Genomic DNA, 17777 nt, shown 5'->3' with positions numbered 1-17777 from the left:
GAAATAAAAACCATGCATTTAATGACCATGTAGAATGAAATGGATTATACCATTACAAATAAAAGTATGCCTCCAACGTAATTACCTCACAGAAACTCTGTAGCCAGGACCAACAGTAGACGCACGCAGTACATCGAAGGCAAAATACAATAAAATAGTAAGTGAACTTCATTTTTCTTATATGTGGGTGTACTTTTTTTGGTATGTGGGGCACAAAGAAATCATTTCTTTCTGTTGTTTTGACACAGAAATGTGCAGTACTTTGGAGTGGCTGGAGGAGAATTTTCCACATGGGGAAATGTCAGAAGATAGCGATAATAATGGTAGACACTGCTCTGCATAACCAAAATAATGGTCAGTATTTTATGGGCATTTAACATATATATATATATATTTATTTTTAATAGACCAGGAAACAAAGAAGAAAGGCCAACAAACGACACAGAGGAAGACAGGCTGAAAAGGATAGAACTGAAAAATGGACACACTGAATGACAATTTTAATAGTTTACGGCAATTTATGGAGGAGTTTGTGAGAGGAAAAATACGTTATCACTGTCCCACCTGTACCTGCCCTCCTTCTTCATTCCCTAGTGAACCTTCCCCAAACCTTCAAAAAGAAAATAGATGTTTTGATGAAACATCCATCCCTTCTTCCCCTCACAAATCATCCCCTCACAATCAGCCCGTGTTGAATACTAATTCCCCTATATTCGTGTCAGTATCTGCTCCCCCTCTATTTCTGTTGATTGAAGTGTGTGTGTGTTTTTAGAAAGTTTTTGTATATTAGTTGTAGTTGATGAGTTTGAGGAAAACATTTTTTTTAAAAGACTTAAAATGTCCGCAAACAGCATGCCTGTTCGAGCTATCCGTAAGCAATAGAATATGGATGTTCGAACGGCAATACACCTACCCGTACCAATGCCAACCAAGATGGAACCGATCGTAGAGTACACCGTCTGTGCAAGTTGTGCGTAAATAAACAGAATGGGGAGGCCTAATGACATTATACCTCTTTGTACTGCTCACAAACGAGATAAACCATGTTCTTAGAACACACCAGGTGTCCGGGATTTCTGCAAATGAGCAAAATGGGAGTGTCCTAAGGACACTATACCTATCCGTATCGTCCGCAGCCAAGAAGGAACCGTCCATAGAACAGGCGTGGTGGCTGGCATGTTCGTAGTCAAACAAAATGGAGGTGTCCTAGGGACACTAGACCTGTCCGTACAATCATCAGATCATGTATGCACATGCGCAGTACACCCATAAGGACTGCGAACATCGCGCCTATCCGCAACTGTCCGTCTCACTTGTGTCGCACTTTTAATTAGTTTCAGGACCCGAACACTGTCCGTAGAACACCGGCGCGCATGCGCACGTCCGTTACTCTGCATTTGCTGTCCAGCGGCCACGCATTTCCCTCGCGGATGTGTTCAGGACATCATCATGTGACCGCACCCACGCTGAGCATGTGGACTAATTTGCGCAGTTTGTCTGCCTCCGCAACATTGCAAAAGAACTTATACATAAATGAGAAATTATTTTACAGTATAAAATGACCATTTCACATGTCCCATACAATAGCTCTACCTGTGAACGTGTCACGAGGCGCACCCCTCCACCCCTATAAATGGCCACACCCCCAAGCTCATCTTCATTGTGCTTCTGGCTATAGCAGTTTCAGTTGTGCTGCCTTTACTGCTGTAGGGACCATTTGGCAACTAATCCTATGGCATCCATGTCTACTGTTGCTTCATTAGCCTCAGCACCACCCCCAAACCCTCCACTGCACCACCTCCCCAAGGGCCTGCAGAGGGATATACGGGTGAGGATGTAGAGATTGAGGAAGAAGAAGAAGAGAATGAGGTGGAGGAACTCTGCACTACAATCACTCGCCAAAAGTCGTGGGTGTGGCGGTTGTTTTCCGCTTATGGGAATGTACCGAAAGCACGTGCGAACCTGGTCAGATGTAACCAGTGCCAGTTGGTGCTAAGTCGCGGGAGACCTGGTGGGTACAGCTTTGGTATGACAACCATGAAGTGACACCTAACTTCATTCCACAGTGCGGACATTCGCAAGGTGGTGCCATGCGAAGAATGTAGTAGATTGAATTCCTCCACAGAATCCTCCGTGTCCGATCCTCTCACCACAAGAGACACTTCTGTGGGGGAGCGCATCCCTACAGCTGCCTCACAAGCCATTTGCGATGCTGTTGACCCTAACCTTTCGAGGGTAACAATATTGTGTGTGTATTGTGATGCAGTACTCAGCAGGGGGGAGAGTCTTCGAAGTGCTTTTGAGGTTACGGTCACGGAACACCATAAGAAGTGCTCCATACCTAAGTAAAGGCCACCCTATATCTTTCTCTCTCCACCTGGCCCTTCTTATTCCCGTGGTTGGTGTCCCTTCCTTACCCTCCTTTGCCCTCCTCTCCTAGTTGTGTCCTCAAAAGCAGTAAACTGGAAAATAACAAAAACTATAAAAAAAAGGCTCTTTTCAGAGCCGCCTTTCTCAGTTTAACAATAGAACTATCAAGTGACTAGTGTAAGCCCCCACGCATTTTTGGAAAAGTCCGCGGACCGTCGTAGGACACACAAAAATGGAGGGTGCAAGCGTAGCAAAACCAATGGACTTTTCGCTGGGAGCAAGGGGTGGCTCTGAAAAGAGCCTTTTGGTGGTATTGTGTGTGCTTCAAAAAATGTAGGTTGGAAAAAATGGATTGCCAAATAGATGACTATGATTCCAAAAAAAGTCACAATGCATTTTGTACATTGTGACGAAAAATCTGATTGCCAGCATATGTGAGATGGACTCCATCTCTGCGAAAAATGAAAGAGCTGCGAAACAAAACATTTTCATTGTGGAACGAGGACATGCCAACATCCCTTAGAAAGGCACAAACAGCCTTATTGACATTGCGCCGCGCTTTCTCCATTTGTGGACCAAATGCAGAAGAACGCAGCCATATTTGTCTTTGTGCAATACGGGAAAAAACTATTTGGCAATTTGGAAACATGTCCATGACCTTCGCAAGTCCTTCCTTCATTGCAAATTGCAAAGAAATTCCAGAGGCATGGCCTAAACTGTTTCCTCCGCAATGAATGATAAGTGTATCAGGATGACGCACTGTCTGTAAAGTTGCACAGAGAGGTACCAAGTCCTGCCACCTCATTCCATGCACGCCATGCCAGTGCACTTCCACATAAGGAAATCCAAGATCTGCAGATAGACCGCAACTTTCTGCATGCACCTTCAACCAATGTTTCCATGAGTCTCCCAAAATCCAGCTAATCTGTTTTCGAGCACACAGAGCCATGGCTGTCTGGTCTCCTGTCAGGGAAAAGACGTTCTCACTAAATATCTCCATACAGAACACACCCACTGAACTGTACTGACCAATCCCTACCTTTGCACATTCTCATTTGCATGCGTCTCCACCCCAGAATCCCCGTTGGTAATATGCGCTGCCGGCAAACTACCGCTATGTTTGCGGACACGTACAGGATCAGAGCGTGACGACTGTACATTTAAATATTATTCCCCCTTTTCCCTTAAATGTGGCCTCTGAAAAGTGCAGTTTTTTTTCTTTTGGGCAGATGCCTTACAGACACCTGTTATTTTGTGTTTTTTTAATTTTTTGTTCTTACTTTACTGCTACAACTATTACAGAACCTTCTGCAAAGCAAGCCTTACATTCCAAAAGAACATGGCATTTCCCAAAGAAGATAACGCAACACCAGCTACCTCAAAATAAGCTGCATTACTGTGAACAATGTTCTCGTGGCTGCAGAAAAACATACCAGCGCGTAACATAAAAGCATGCATGCCGCGATTGATGTTACACCTCCCAATACTTTGATCAGGACACAAAACAGAACTGTTGTCCCATTTTCCTCTAGGGAGTAACCCAGAAAAATTATTTTCGCAGTTGGAAAGATGTTCATGACTGCTTGAACCAGCTGTTTCAAATCTTCCAACAAAGTACGTGAACTCACGTAGCCCAAATGGCAAGCACCATAGTGCAAAATTACCACATGAGGAGTGGTCATTGTACGCATATCGGTGCAAACTTGGAGAATTTCCGCAAAATTGCGATCAGTCTCAGCGCTCCACACCACCTCCAATCCTCTCACATCAAAATGGTGTGCCACATGCCGACTTTCGCCATAGTGCTGTAAACCATGCATAAAAATATCTCCAAGGAACAAAACCCTGGCCCTCTGCACTGCTGCCATCTTCAGTATACGCACTGTCTTTCGACACAAAAGAGCAATGTGAACATCTGATGCCTACAGTCCCCTTTCCATGCTGGATTTGCTGTAGAAACCCGTATGTGACACGCCCTGCCCGCGGACAAGCGTTGTCTACGTGCGGCACGTAACTCTTAGCCAGTCCTTCTACCCTTTCCACATCACTCGCAAATCCATTCCCTCACTGGACACAGCTAAAGCAGTCACACAACCATCCACCAATCACATTCATCATCCCTACATCTAACTCCATCATCAAAATTGCGCACTTCAAATGTACTATTGATCACTCTGCATGCAAGTCGCATATCATTGCAAAGCACCTACTTCAAAAACTACTGTGCAAGTGTTGCGGATTTCTACGTACAGCTCCATGCATGCGCACATGCATGCGTATAAAGTACAGGTATGCATATTTTAATCAGAGAACATGTACAACCCTTATGATTGCATTTAAACAACTTAATGCCACTAAATCTGCATAGCCAATACATACCAACGCTCCCCCTTTAAGTGCAAGATGTCCAATTTGTCATTGACAAACCACACTACTTCTTACTGTCTCCCGAATAACCTATACATACGTTACAACCCTCCCTATTTAGCGCAAAACTCAATTTTCCATTAGAAAATGGCACAATTTGTTGCTGTGTACCGCCTACATAAATGCTACTTCCAATGCGATCTTATGAGAAAAATAAATGCTCCCGATTGCTGTGGTGACATCTCCCTCTGAGGCTTTCCTGATTTTTCAAAATCGTACTTATAGTATGAAAGTGCAGAAATGTTTCCCATCTACTATAATGGCCTATCGCTTACAAACATCTCTGCTATAGACAACACAGCTTAAAAGAAACAAGGCATTTTCATAACCTAAAAATTGTACTCATTTCTGAAGCACGTGCAGCTAACATACAGAAAGTAACATACAAAAGCAGCACATAGTGAAGTGAAATGCACACATGCACTGGGTTGAAATGTCAAAGGAGAATACTCCGACAAAAGATGCAAAATTAACATGTACAGTAACATCACTGTTTAAACACACAAAGTTACTAACTTTTTCTTTTTACAATCGCAGTGAAGACTACTCTCCTGAAAATCAACAGCATCTACACTGCAAACTACATATCCGAAGAAACCTGGTTATTCAGCAAAAAAAAGTAAGTACAGTACGACCTTTATATTCTAACTATTCCTCAAACAGACTGTGTAGGTTATATATTTAATTTGTGCACCAAAGCAAACAGTGATTTCTGAACCATTCTACCCACAAATCCCCATTTAGTAAACAAAGAATAACAGGCAGAATGGCTCACAAATCCCTGTGTGTTTGGAACTCAAATAACATACAGAAGACTCAGAATGTTAGTACTAGAAAACAAATAGCTGTTTCATTTTTATGCCTTTACATTTACTATGAATGCGTCTCCTCACCACTAGCCCACTTTGTACTCTCATGTGAAGCACATTGTAGTGCTGTACAAACAGAAAAATAGACTTCCCAAATCATTGTAAGAGGCCAATGCACATTCACACACCACCACAAAGAGCTTCCCCATCAAACTCATGCACGCATGCACACAGCACACATACATTGTACAACAGACCAAACCATACCTTCTTTTTTTCAACAGACCCCAAAGAATGCCTACCAATAAGCAAGTCCATAGAAAGGAACGCAGAAGTAGAGCAAATAAAAATAAAAGTGTGCAACCTAAGCATCCATCTGTAGCAGAGTTTGTTGAGAAAGTTAGAACAAAACAACTAATACAGTTGTTTAACAAAACAAATGAAGCATCAACTACCGAAACTTTACCTTCTCCAACAAAATGTAGCACGAAACACAAAACACTTTACAAAAAAATATCGGCTACCAGTACTGCTAACAATGTTCCTATTAATCCTGATATAGTAACAAGAGCCTATAGTAAAAAAAGTATTTTAGCAAAAATGTTTCGCCACAGAGTCCTTCAGAATCTAATAAGAAGAGGACCAAAATCATCCTCAACCCTTAAAACCTGCCATAGAAAATTAATCCTACAAGCTCTCGTTGACAGTGCAATTCTTCTCAAAAGGAAGTTGTTTATATGTTTATATTAGTGTTAAATAGGATGAAACCACTAACAAAACTAAGTACCAAACTACAAAAGAAACTTATCAATAAACGGAATGTGAACAAAATTAACTTCTTACATATTTGTGGAGGTGAATGGAGTCACACAACAACCACAAAACCATATTTCAATAAAGAAGCATAAAAACAAACTCAAACAAACACAATTGCCATCCATAGCAGTGGACGAGGGTATGAAAAAATAAATAATAGCATCATGGAACAAGAAACACTGCTTAGAAAAGTATCCCCTGAAAACTCAGAATTACCTCTCGATTCGACTGAACCACACCGTCCAGTGTACCAATGGCCGTGCACGTCAATGTGTGGCATTCCTAACAAATCTTTCAAATCTTTACGTCAGTTCCTCCATCAGTATGTAAAAGGTAAAGACAAAATTAAAATGAAAGTGCTGCAAAATATGGATATCTGTCCAGTGCGCAAATACACAGGACTACAAGGACATTCATTTGCCTGCATTTCTGGACCTATTTGAAAAAGCACCTTCCATGATATCAAAAGGATATCAATACATCATTCAAATGTAAGAAATCTAGTGTATAAAATATACTATGCTAAAAGTCCAGCTTCAGAATTAGCCAATTTAAATCACATTCTTCTGCATTGTACACTCAAATATCTACAAGAAGAAATTGACCGTATCCAGAGAAAATATTTTGGAAGTGAAAGCCACTTATAAAATGCAATAGTTCTAGAACAGACTAGCAACAATTCTGCACATAGCAACTTTCTATTACACACATACAAAAAAGAACTACTAAAATTTAAAAGTGCATCGGCTGAAATACCAAACCATGTGTGCGTGTGTTGCCGCAGAACGTTTTACAAAAGGAACACAAAAAATGTAGACATAGCATACAAAATAGAAGACAATGAAGATTCCAAATGGTTTGAAGTAGCTGGCTACCTTTTAGCCGAAAATAAATATCAAATAAGTGAACCCCTAATATGTTGCAGTTACTGTACTACAAAACTAGACAACAACCAAACTCCTTCACAAGCTATCACAAATAATTTGGAATTGTTTCGACTACCAAAAACCCTGCAACAACTCAATTTGTATGAGAGCATCATAATTCAAACAGTTCATCCATTTCAAGCAATTATACTCCTTCATCCAAAAACAGCAAAATTACCTCCCTCTGAATTGGTGAAAGGCATTCATGGCAAAGTAGTTTATTTGCCATTAGATCTAACAGAAAATGTACACACTCTAGGAGTGCAACGTTCAATAGAACATTCTTTAATTGTCTTGGTAAATGGTGTACCAACAAAAGACAAATACATTTGGCAATAACTGGTGGACTTACATAAAGTTAGACAAGCCTTGCAATATCTAAAAGAGAATAACGATTTTTCCAAGGAAATACATATTGAAGAAAGCTTAAGGGAAACAACTGAAATAATTGAAGAGTCATCGGAAACTGGACAATTCGAACTTCTGAATCCTGCTGCAGTATCCACTCTTTTGGACCCGTACACAATTCATCCATTGCATTCCAATGAAAGCATACATGATGCACTAGAAACTTACCAAATGTGACAAACCAAAGGGTCACCAATGAGCATATGGGAAAAAAGTATAGAAGCACATGCTTTTCCACTGCTATTTCCTACTGGCAAAGGTGGAAGATACGATGATAGACCCACTCAGATTACGGCATCAGAATACCGCTCATTACGAATGTATTCGGAAGATCCCAGGTTTAGACGAAATGTGGAATACATATTCCACCTACTCTTTGAAAGTGAACTAGCAACCCTATATTACGGAGTTGCACACATTTTGAAATCTGGAACCCACTTTCAAAATATGTCAGCTACGCAATTAATACAAAAAGTACAAGAAAAAGATGAGGTTTTAAAATCAAGTATAATAAATCTGTTTGCAAACATGCATGGTACAAAAGAATACTGGTTCCGACGGCACGGACATGTACGTTGTATGATCAAAAACCTTGGACCACCGACTTGGTTTGTTACACTAGGTTATGCAGAATATGCATCGGAAGATTTACATGAGTTCCTACGCATATCAAACAGCAACAAAACCAACATACATTTATTAACACCTGGAGAACTTTGCTCTCTAGATCCAATTAATGTCTCAAGATACTTCTATCATCGTTTCATTGCTATGCTACACTTTATTTGCAATAAAACTGTTCCACCCCTCGGAGAAGTGCAACACTTCTTTTGGAGAAAAGAATACCAAGCGAGAGGAGCTGTCATGATGCCTACCTCCAAGGAGCCAGGTCCAACCCAGCAACCCCAGAGGCAGGCATCATTCCCCCCAGGGAAGTGCCAGCGGGCCCAAGCTGGGGCCCTTTGGACACAGTCCTGGCGCCTTAGGCGCCAGGCTCATGTTGGACCCCTGTCCTGGCGCCTTAGGCGCCAGGCTCATAAAGCTAGACATGTGTTCAAGTTTTTTAATGTGCACTTACCTGAGGCAGACCATGCTGCTACATCCAGGCCCTCTTGAGGCCTGAATGGAACTACTTTACCTGTGGGACTACTTTCCACCTGGGTGTGGTCGGGGAAGGATACATACCTGATCGGTGGAAGGATACATACCTGGAACTTCTTCCAAAGCTATTTAAACCACGCCCGATCAGCAACTCACGCTTCGCGTTGTCCTGCTCCTCGCAGCTGGACGCTCACCGTGTCAGCTCCTGCTTCTGGACTTCAGCCACGCCTGTCAGCATCCTGGGTCGCCTGCAAAGGGAGATAAGAGAGAATTGGAGAGAAAGAAGACCTTACCTGCTAAAGCTGCATCACGGAGACATCACACCGACGATCCTGAAAGGGAAGACATCATTTTAAAAGCATTTCGCTTCGATCGCTGCAGCGCTGCATTTCACTCACCTTTCCTGGGCTCCTCCATCTTCAGCAGCGATCATCCGGATCCGCACCCACTTCCCAGAGCCTAGAGAGAAAAGACAAGAAAACAAGGTGAGAGAAGGAAGGGAAATAGGAAAAGCTCAGTTTCCTTCTAAGACTTACCTGTTGGGTCATTCCCATTTCATTTCGGGTCCTGCCGCTTCCTGGCATTCCGGGCCCAGCCCCTATGGGGAAAAAAGACAAAGACATTGAATGAGCGAATGCAAAGACATTACCTGAACGCTCATCCAGAACTTACCTATCATTTACTGGAACTGCACGTTTTACTTCGGGTCGGCGCCATATCTCCGGCATTCCGAACCCCGGCCCCTAAGGGGAAAAAGACATAAGCATTAGCGCTTGCTGCAATAAGACAATGAACATTATTATTAAGCTTGAACTTTTGAACTTGCAACAGAACTCTTACAGCGCCTCACCTGAATAGTCAAGCTTATTTTGAACTCCCATCAAACCTCAATCCAGTGAAGTAACTGGGTTTCAACGCGCCCCTGCATCAGATGCAGGATGGAGAACTCATCCTTCTAGACCCTAAGGTGAGATTTCACGGGGAATCGTGGAAGGGTATCGTGGAGGGTTGGAAGGGAGTGGGAGGCTTGAGCATTATTCCGTCAGTAGGTAATACTCCCTTTTCACTCACAGGGGAATATTCCTGCGAGCAAGAAAAGCCAGAGTAGAGGGGCCCTTCCTGTCCATCTTCAGAGTCCTGCGCTTCACCATTGAAGAAGCATCAGCACTCGAAGCCAGACCTGCGCCTCCGTGGGAATCAGGTGAGCGTGACAGAACGCGAAGCCTACCCACAATTTCCCACCCGGGCGCTATGGAGACTTCCGAGACAGATCAGCTGGCCCAGCTTTTGGGGGAATTACGGGCAGAAGTGCACTCAGCCCGCCAGGAGACTAACGCTCTCAAAAGAGAACTGATCCTATCCAAGGAAAGAACAGATGACCTGGCCAAAAGGTTATTGCAGGCCCAGGCAGGGCACACTCCTTTACCTAATTCCGGAGGTACTTCCACATCAATGGGTTTGAATAACCCGGTACAAATCAATCTATCTGGACACATGCCTTTGGCCCCGTCTGAACGTTTTGCGGGGGATCCCAAGAAATATGCCGTCTTTATGAACCAATGTCGTTTACACTTTCTATGCAGACCCGGGGCCTTCCCTAACGACCAGACCAAGGTAGCCTTTATACTATCTTACCTCAGTGGCAGTGCTGCCGATTGGTCTATTCCATTGGTAAATCAGGATGATCCCATTCTCCAGGATTTTCAGGGCTTCCAGGCCAGCATGGAAAGATTGTTTGCTCGACACTCTCAAGGACAGGCCCTTGCTAACGAACTGCTATCCTTGCGACAAGGTAATGAGGATCTCCTGTCCTACGTTGCCACCTTTAATAGACTGGTTGTGGAAACTGGATGGCCAGAAAACAAAAGGATCACATTGTTTCATCGAGGCCTGCGCGGAGAGCTTAAGGATGTTCTAGCTCAGATAGTAAATCTACCCCAAGTCTGCGCAGACTACATAGACTTGGTGGTTCAACTTGATCACAGACTTCAAAATAGAAAAGCAGATCGGTTCAAGTACGAAACCCGAGTACCGATCAAAACCCACGCTAACTCCAAGAGTACCGACATATCCGAACCTATGCAAATCGGCGGTGTTAAAGGACCATTAACGCAGAAGGAACGAGAGAGAAGGCGGCAAATGCAACTTTGTCTGTATTGCGGGACTTCCGGTCACTTTCTTCGAAATTGTCCAGTTAAACCACCTAAGAAGGTGGTTGGAGCCACTGATAACGATTTATTGACACCTGATTTGGGAAACGACTTAGCCCGACAAGCGTAGGGGTCCGCTTGCCGAGCTTGAAAACAAACTCTTTGACCTCGCATTTTGTCATGCCAATGGTGGTCGTGGACCCAAAACAGCCTCAGCAGTTTCATGCTATAAAAGCATACATCGACAGTGGAGCTATTGGAAATTACATAGACCGTGAATTGGCTTCCAGGATTAAGCTCCCTCTCCGCCCAAAAGTAACCCAAGATGTCATTACTACAGTAGATGGAACCGAAATAGCCTCAGGGCCTGTAACGCATTCCACTATTGAAGTGACACTGGTGGGTCAGGATGGACATCGGGAAGCAATCGTGTTTGATGTGATCAAGGCCCCACAATTTCAAGTAATTCTTGGAATTCCTTGGTTAGAAACACATAATCCCAGAATTGACTGGCGAGCAAAGAAGATAAGTTTTCCTGATTGTGAACCAACTTGTTATCCAAGAAATCCAGCTATGGGTCTAGCCTCAGCAACTTCCACCCCTCTACAACTACCGTCAGAATACCAAGAATTCCAAGACGTTTTTCAGAAGGAACAGGCTAACACGTTACCTCCCCATCGGTCTTATGATTGCCAAATCGATCTGGTACCCAATGCTCAACTACCTTGTAGTAGGATTTATGCTTTTACGGAACCTGAGAACCTGCATTTGCGTCAGTATTTAGATCAGTACCTAGCCAATGGTTTTATTCGCCTGTCCAAGTCTCCTGTTTCCTCAGCTCTGTTCTTCGTGCCGAAAAAAGAGGGCGACCTTAGAACATGTATAGACTATCGCGCCCTAAATCAAATAACGATTAAGAATCGTTATCCTCTGCTCCTGATCCCTGAGCTTATCGACCAGGTGAAAGACGCTTGTGTGTACACCAAGTTAGATCTCTGAGGAGCTTATCACCTGGTGCGTATAAAAGAAGGCGACGAATGGAAGACTGCATTCCGCACCAAATTTGGGCTCTTCGAATATCAGGTGATGCCCTTCGGGTTGTGCAATGCACCTGCCGCCTTTCAGTACTTTATGAATGATGTTCTTCGGGAACTTATCGATGTCTGTGTCATTGTTTATATTGACGACATCCTGGTGTACTCTTCTTCAGAATCCGATCACAGAAAACATGTTAGGGCAGTTCTTGAGAAATTGCGCCAGCACAGACTATTTGCAAAGCTCGAAAAATGTGTTTTTCATACCACAGAAGTTGAGTTTCTCGGATTCATCCTGACACCTCAAGGAGTCCGAATGGACTCGCGAAAGGTGGATGCCATCCTCAAATGGCCATCTCTTAGCTCGGTCAAAGGAGTTCAGAGCATGCTCGGCTTCGCCAATTTCTATCGAAGATTCATCCCGGAATTTTCCTAAACAGTCCAACCCATCACAGCTCTCCTAAAGAAAAACAAACGCTTTGAATGGACTCTTGAGGCCGAACAAGCCTTTCAGGACCTGAAAACCAAATTCATCTCTGCACCTGTATTGAAGCACCCACACCCAGATCTCCCTTACATTGTGGAAACCGACACATCCAGTTCGGCCATGGGAGCTGTCATGTCGCAAAGAGACCCAGAAACTAACCAACTACACCCTGTAGCCTTTTGGTCCAGGAAATGTTCTCCTCCTGAAATCAACTACGCAATTACCGACAAAGAGTTACTGGCTATTAAATCTGCTTTCAAGGCTTGGCGTCACTACCTTCTCGGGGCAAGACACACCATCACCGTAATTACGGACCACAGAAATTTACAGTATTTAAAGACGGCTAAAGCTCAATCTTCACGACAACTCCGATGGGCTCTATTCTTTGCGGAATTTGATTTTGTAATTACCTATCGCCCTGGCTGCAAGAATGGTAAAGCGGACGCCTTATCCCGGATTGGCATGGAAGAACCCAATTCGAGTTTAGAACCTGTGCTAATCATACCTGAACAAAGAATCTTAGGCCTAACTTCATTGCAAACTATTGAGGACATCCAAACGCAAGTAAAACAACTTCTAGACTCTTCAGCATTACTGGAATGGAGTCAAAAGGGTCCTCATTACACCGTTAAGGATGATTTACCCTACTTCCAGGAGCGGTTGTTTCTGCCAAGTAAAGAATTGCAAGAACTTGTTATTGCCCATCATCATGAATCATTAATGGAAGGACACCCTGGTATCGCTAAAACGGAGGAAAAAATCAAACGCCACTTCTGGTGGCCTTCTTGGAGAAAAGACATAAAGTCTTTTGTTTTGTCTTGCGGAATTTGCGCCCAAAACAAGGGTCAAAAGAAAAGGCCAGCCGGCCTACTTCAACCCTTGGATATTCCACCGGCACCATGGCACACCTTGTCAATGGACTTTATAACTGATCTGCCTCCTTGTGCTGGTTACAACACTATCCTTGTAATTGTGGATTTATTCTCCAAAATGGCCCACTTTATCCCTTTAAAAGGTTTGCCTTCAGCTTCCACCTTGGCCAAGGAATTTCTGGAGAATATAGTTCGCATACATGGTTTCCCTTCCATATTTGTCTCGGATCGTGGAAGTCAATTTATCTCCCATTTTTGGAAGAAGTGTTGCCAACTAGCACAAATAGATGTGCGGTTATCCACCAGCCACCACCCCCAGACCGACGGACAAACCGAGAGAACCAATCAGACTCTCGAGCAATATCTTCGGTGCATGTTACACCAATCCGAGTTAAATTGGAAAAACATCCTTTGGATCGCAGAATATGCATACAACAATTCAGTGCCTTCTGGAACCGGACAAACTCCTTTGTATACTTTGTATGGTCACCATCCTCGGACCTCTGACCTAGATCCACCTCTGACCCTGGAAATGCCCGCAGTAAATCATCTGCATTCCACAATAACCCGAGCCTTCAAAGAAGCTGCAACTCATTTACAGCAAGCCAAGAAAAAGTATAAAGAAAACGCTGATTTGCACCGAAGTAAAACTCCTCCTTACCAAGTAGGAGACCAGGTATGGCTAGCAACGAAACATTTACCCCTCAAGGGCCCGCGAACCTTCAATCCCAGATTCATAGGACCTTATCCCATCAAGGCTATAATCAATCCCGTGGCCTTTAAACTGGATTTACCGTCCAACATGCGTATTCATCCAGTTTTTCATGCATCACTTTTGAAGCCAGTACAACCAGGGACCCGACTGTCCAAGCCTCCAGACCCAGTTGAAATTGAAGGGGAATTGGAATTCGAAGTTAAAGACATTTTAGACTCCAAGGTGTTAAGGTCGAAACTCTTCTATGTTGTTGACTGGAAGGGATATGGACCTCAGGAGAGATCGTGGGAGCCTAGTAACCATGTTCACGCACCTCGATTAATACAAAGGTTCCACCGGAGATTTCCGAACAAGCCAAAACCCCTGGAGGGAACAACCTTGGGAGGGTCCTTGAGGGGGGGTACTGTCATGATGCCTACCTCCAAGGAGCCAGGTCCAACCCAGCAACCCCAGAGGCAGGCATCATTCCCCCCAGGGAAGTGCCAGCGGACCCAAGCTGGGGCCCTTTGGACACAGTCCTGGCGCCTTAGGCGCCAGGCTCATGTTGGACCCCTGTCCTGGCGCCTTAGGCACCAGGCTCATAAAGCTAGACATGTGTTCAAGTGTTTTAATGTGCACTTACCTGATGCAGACCATGCTGCTACATCCAGGCCCTCTTGAGGCCTGAATGGAACTACTTTACCTGTGGGACTACTTTCCCCTGGGTGTGGTCGGGGAAGGATAGATACCTGATCGGTGGAAGGATACATACCTGGAACTTCTTCCAAAGCTATTTAAACCACGCCCGATCAGCAACTCACGCTTCGCGTTGTTCTGCTCCTCGCAGCTGGACGCTCACCGTGTCAGCTCCTGCTTCTGGACTTCAGCCACGCCTGTCAGCATCCTGGGTTGCCTGCAAAGGGAGATAAGAGAGAATTGGAGAGAAAGAAGACCTTACCTGCTAAAGCTGCATCACGGAGACATCACACCGACGATCCTGAAAGTGAAGACATCATTTTAAAAGCATTTCGCTTCGATCGCTGCAGCGCTGCATTTCACTCACCTTTCCTGGGTGCCTCCATCTTCAGCAGCGATCATCCGGATCCGCACCCACTTCCCAGAGCCTAGAGAGAAAAGACAAGAAAACAAGGTGAGAGAAGGAAGGGAAATAGGAAAAGCTCAGTTTCCTTCTAAGACTTACCTGTTGGGTCATTCCCATTTCATTTCGGGTCCTGCCGCTTCCTGGCATTCCGGACCCCGGCCCCTATGGGGAAAAAAGACAAAGACATTGAATGAGCGAATGCAAAGACATTACCTGAACGCTCATCCAGAACTTACCTATCATTTACTGGAACTGCACGTTTTACTTCGGGTCGGCGCCATATCTCCGGCATTCCGAACCCCGGCCACTAAGGGGAAAAAGACATAAGCATTAGCGCTTGCTGCAATAAGACAATAAACATTATTATTAAGCTTGAACTTTTGAACTTGCAAGAGAACTCTTACAGCGCCTCACCTGAATAGTCAAGCTTATTTTGAACTCCCATCAAACCTCAAACCAGTGAAGTAACTGGGTTTCAACGCGCCCCTGCATCAGAAGCAGGATGGAGAACTCATCCTTCCAGACCCTAAGGTGAGATTTCACGGGGAATCGTGGAAGGGTATCGTGGAGGGTTGGAAGGGAGTGGGAGGCTTGAGCATTATTCCGTCAGTAGGTAATACTCCCTTTTCACGCACAGGGGAATATTCCTGCGAGCCAGAAAAGCCAGAGTAGAGGGGCCCTTCCTGTCCATCTTCAGAGTCCTGCGCTTCACCATTGAAGAAGCATCAGCACTCGAAGCCAGACTTGCGCCTCTGTGGGAATCAGGTGAGCGTGACAGGAGCACCACATATTCACATGCTTTTATGGATCAAAGGTATACCTAAATTTGGTCACGACACTGATGCAACTGTTTTGCAGATTATCCAAAAATATGTCCCTTCACAACGGACTCATAGTGACCTGCATGGGCAGATTTTACAATTTCAAAGACACAAATGTGGCAAATATTGTCGTCGCAAATACAAAAAAAGGGAAATACTACACCAAATGCCGGTTTGGTTTCCCTAGACCAGTTACAGAAACGGGTGAAGTGAACAACTTCATGTCTTCAGTTTGACATAGTGTTAAAGGGAAATCACCTAAGAACACATATTACATAAAAAGAACAGAAGAATCAAAATATATCAATGATTACAATCCAATCATTGCCCTCTTATGGAATGCAAACACAGATGTGCAGTACATCACAGACAATTCCACTGATGTTGCCTGATATATTACCGCTTACTTAACAAAAGCAGAAAAAACAGAAAAAACAGAGCTTCAAGACCTCTGGGATGACCTATCATCAGACAAAACACTATCTCAGAAATTGTACAGCCTAGGCATAAAAATGCTCTCTCATAGAGAATGTGGCACCTATGAAGCAGCAGATCGTTTAACCGGTACTGCTTTGTATGGAAAATCAGACAACATAGTATGGCTAAGTCTTGGTCCTGCTAAATCTAGAAAAAGAGTTCTGAAATCATATGAGGACATAGAAACAATTGCCAGAAATTATCCCAACAGCCAAGACATTTACATTTTTTTTTACTGGACACATACTATCCGAACAGGAGTAGCACTTTGGAAAGCATGTGTCTCTACCACATAGCTCAAAACTTTGCATACAAAAATAATGTAAAACCCGATGAAAGCAAAGGTAGATATAGAGTTACAGATTGTGAAGGCAGCTTACTGAAACTTACCAAACGAAGCTTAATTAATCATGTTAAACTGTCATTAAAAACTCCTCAACAGAAAGAACTATATTACAGAAAAGAGGAAGAGATACTAGACATCAACGCGCTATCACTGATGTAAACGTTACGCAGTACAAAACAATGTTGGACAATGAACAGCAACATGAAGAAGAAATTCAGGCCCATCTAGAAAAGGACTCTTCCGACAGTAGTCACCTTCTGTAACAGGAAGCCAAGAACCACTAGGACAGCCACTAATAGTAAATGAGGCAGAATTAGCTATGACAGAAGTGGAAAACACCATGTGTCACTATCAGGAAAATATAGAAGACTTAACTGTACAACAAGCAAAACTTAACAAAGATCAGCGCACCATTTTTGAAGACGTAACAAAACATATTGCACATGGTGTACAACACGAAAATAAAGAATGTACCTGCCAAAATGACAAACCAATACTGCTGTACGTCAGCGGTGAAGCTGGGTCAGGAAAAACTTTCTTAATCAAAAGCATCAGCAAGTTCCTTCAGCAACTGACAAACAACAAACTGTCAGCTGTTGTAACTGCCCCCACAGCCTTAGCTGCCTACAACAGAGGTGGTGTCACTTTACACCGATTACTACTTCTTCCAGCAGAACACCAAAACAAATTAGACTATTACAAACTTTCTGCAGAAGCTGCAATGGAACTACGCAGAGTATTAAAGCAAATGAAAATGCTACTAACGGATGAAGTGAGCATGGTCTCCAACCTAATGTTGGCTTTGATTCACCTCAGATTACAAGAAGTACTTAAAACAAACTACGAAGAACTCTTTGCAGGGAAACACATTATCGTTTTCGGAGATCTTCTACAATTGACACCAGTGAAAGGTGAACCTATTTTTAAAACCTTAGGA

At 43.6% G+C, this 17777-nt stretch overlaps 1 protein-coding gene across 1 annotated transcript in view; it reads left to right on the top strand.

Annotated features, from left to right (window-relative positions):
- Nucleotides 1–17777, top strand: part of LOC138514720 (collagen alpha-1(VII) chain-like) — a 1453166-nt gene that overhangs the window by 1183235 nt on the left and 252154 nt on the right. The window lies entirely within an intron of this gene.

The sequence above is a fragment of the Ambystoma mexicanum genome, chromosome 12, assembly GCF_040938575.1.
Source record: "Ambystoma mexicanum isolate Mex_15411 chromosome 12, UKY_AmexF1_1, whole genome shotgun sequence".
In the NCBI taxonomy this organism is placed as follows: domain Eukaryota; kingdom Metazoa; phylum Chordata; class Amphibia; order Caudata; family Ambystomatidae; genus Ambystoma; species Ambystoma mexicanum.
This window is presented reverse-complemented; position numbering and strand designations above follow the sequence as displayed.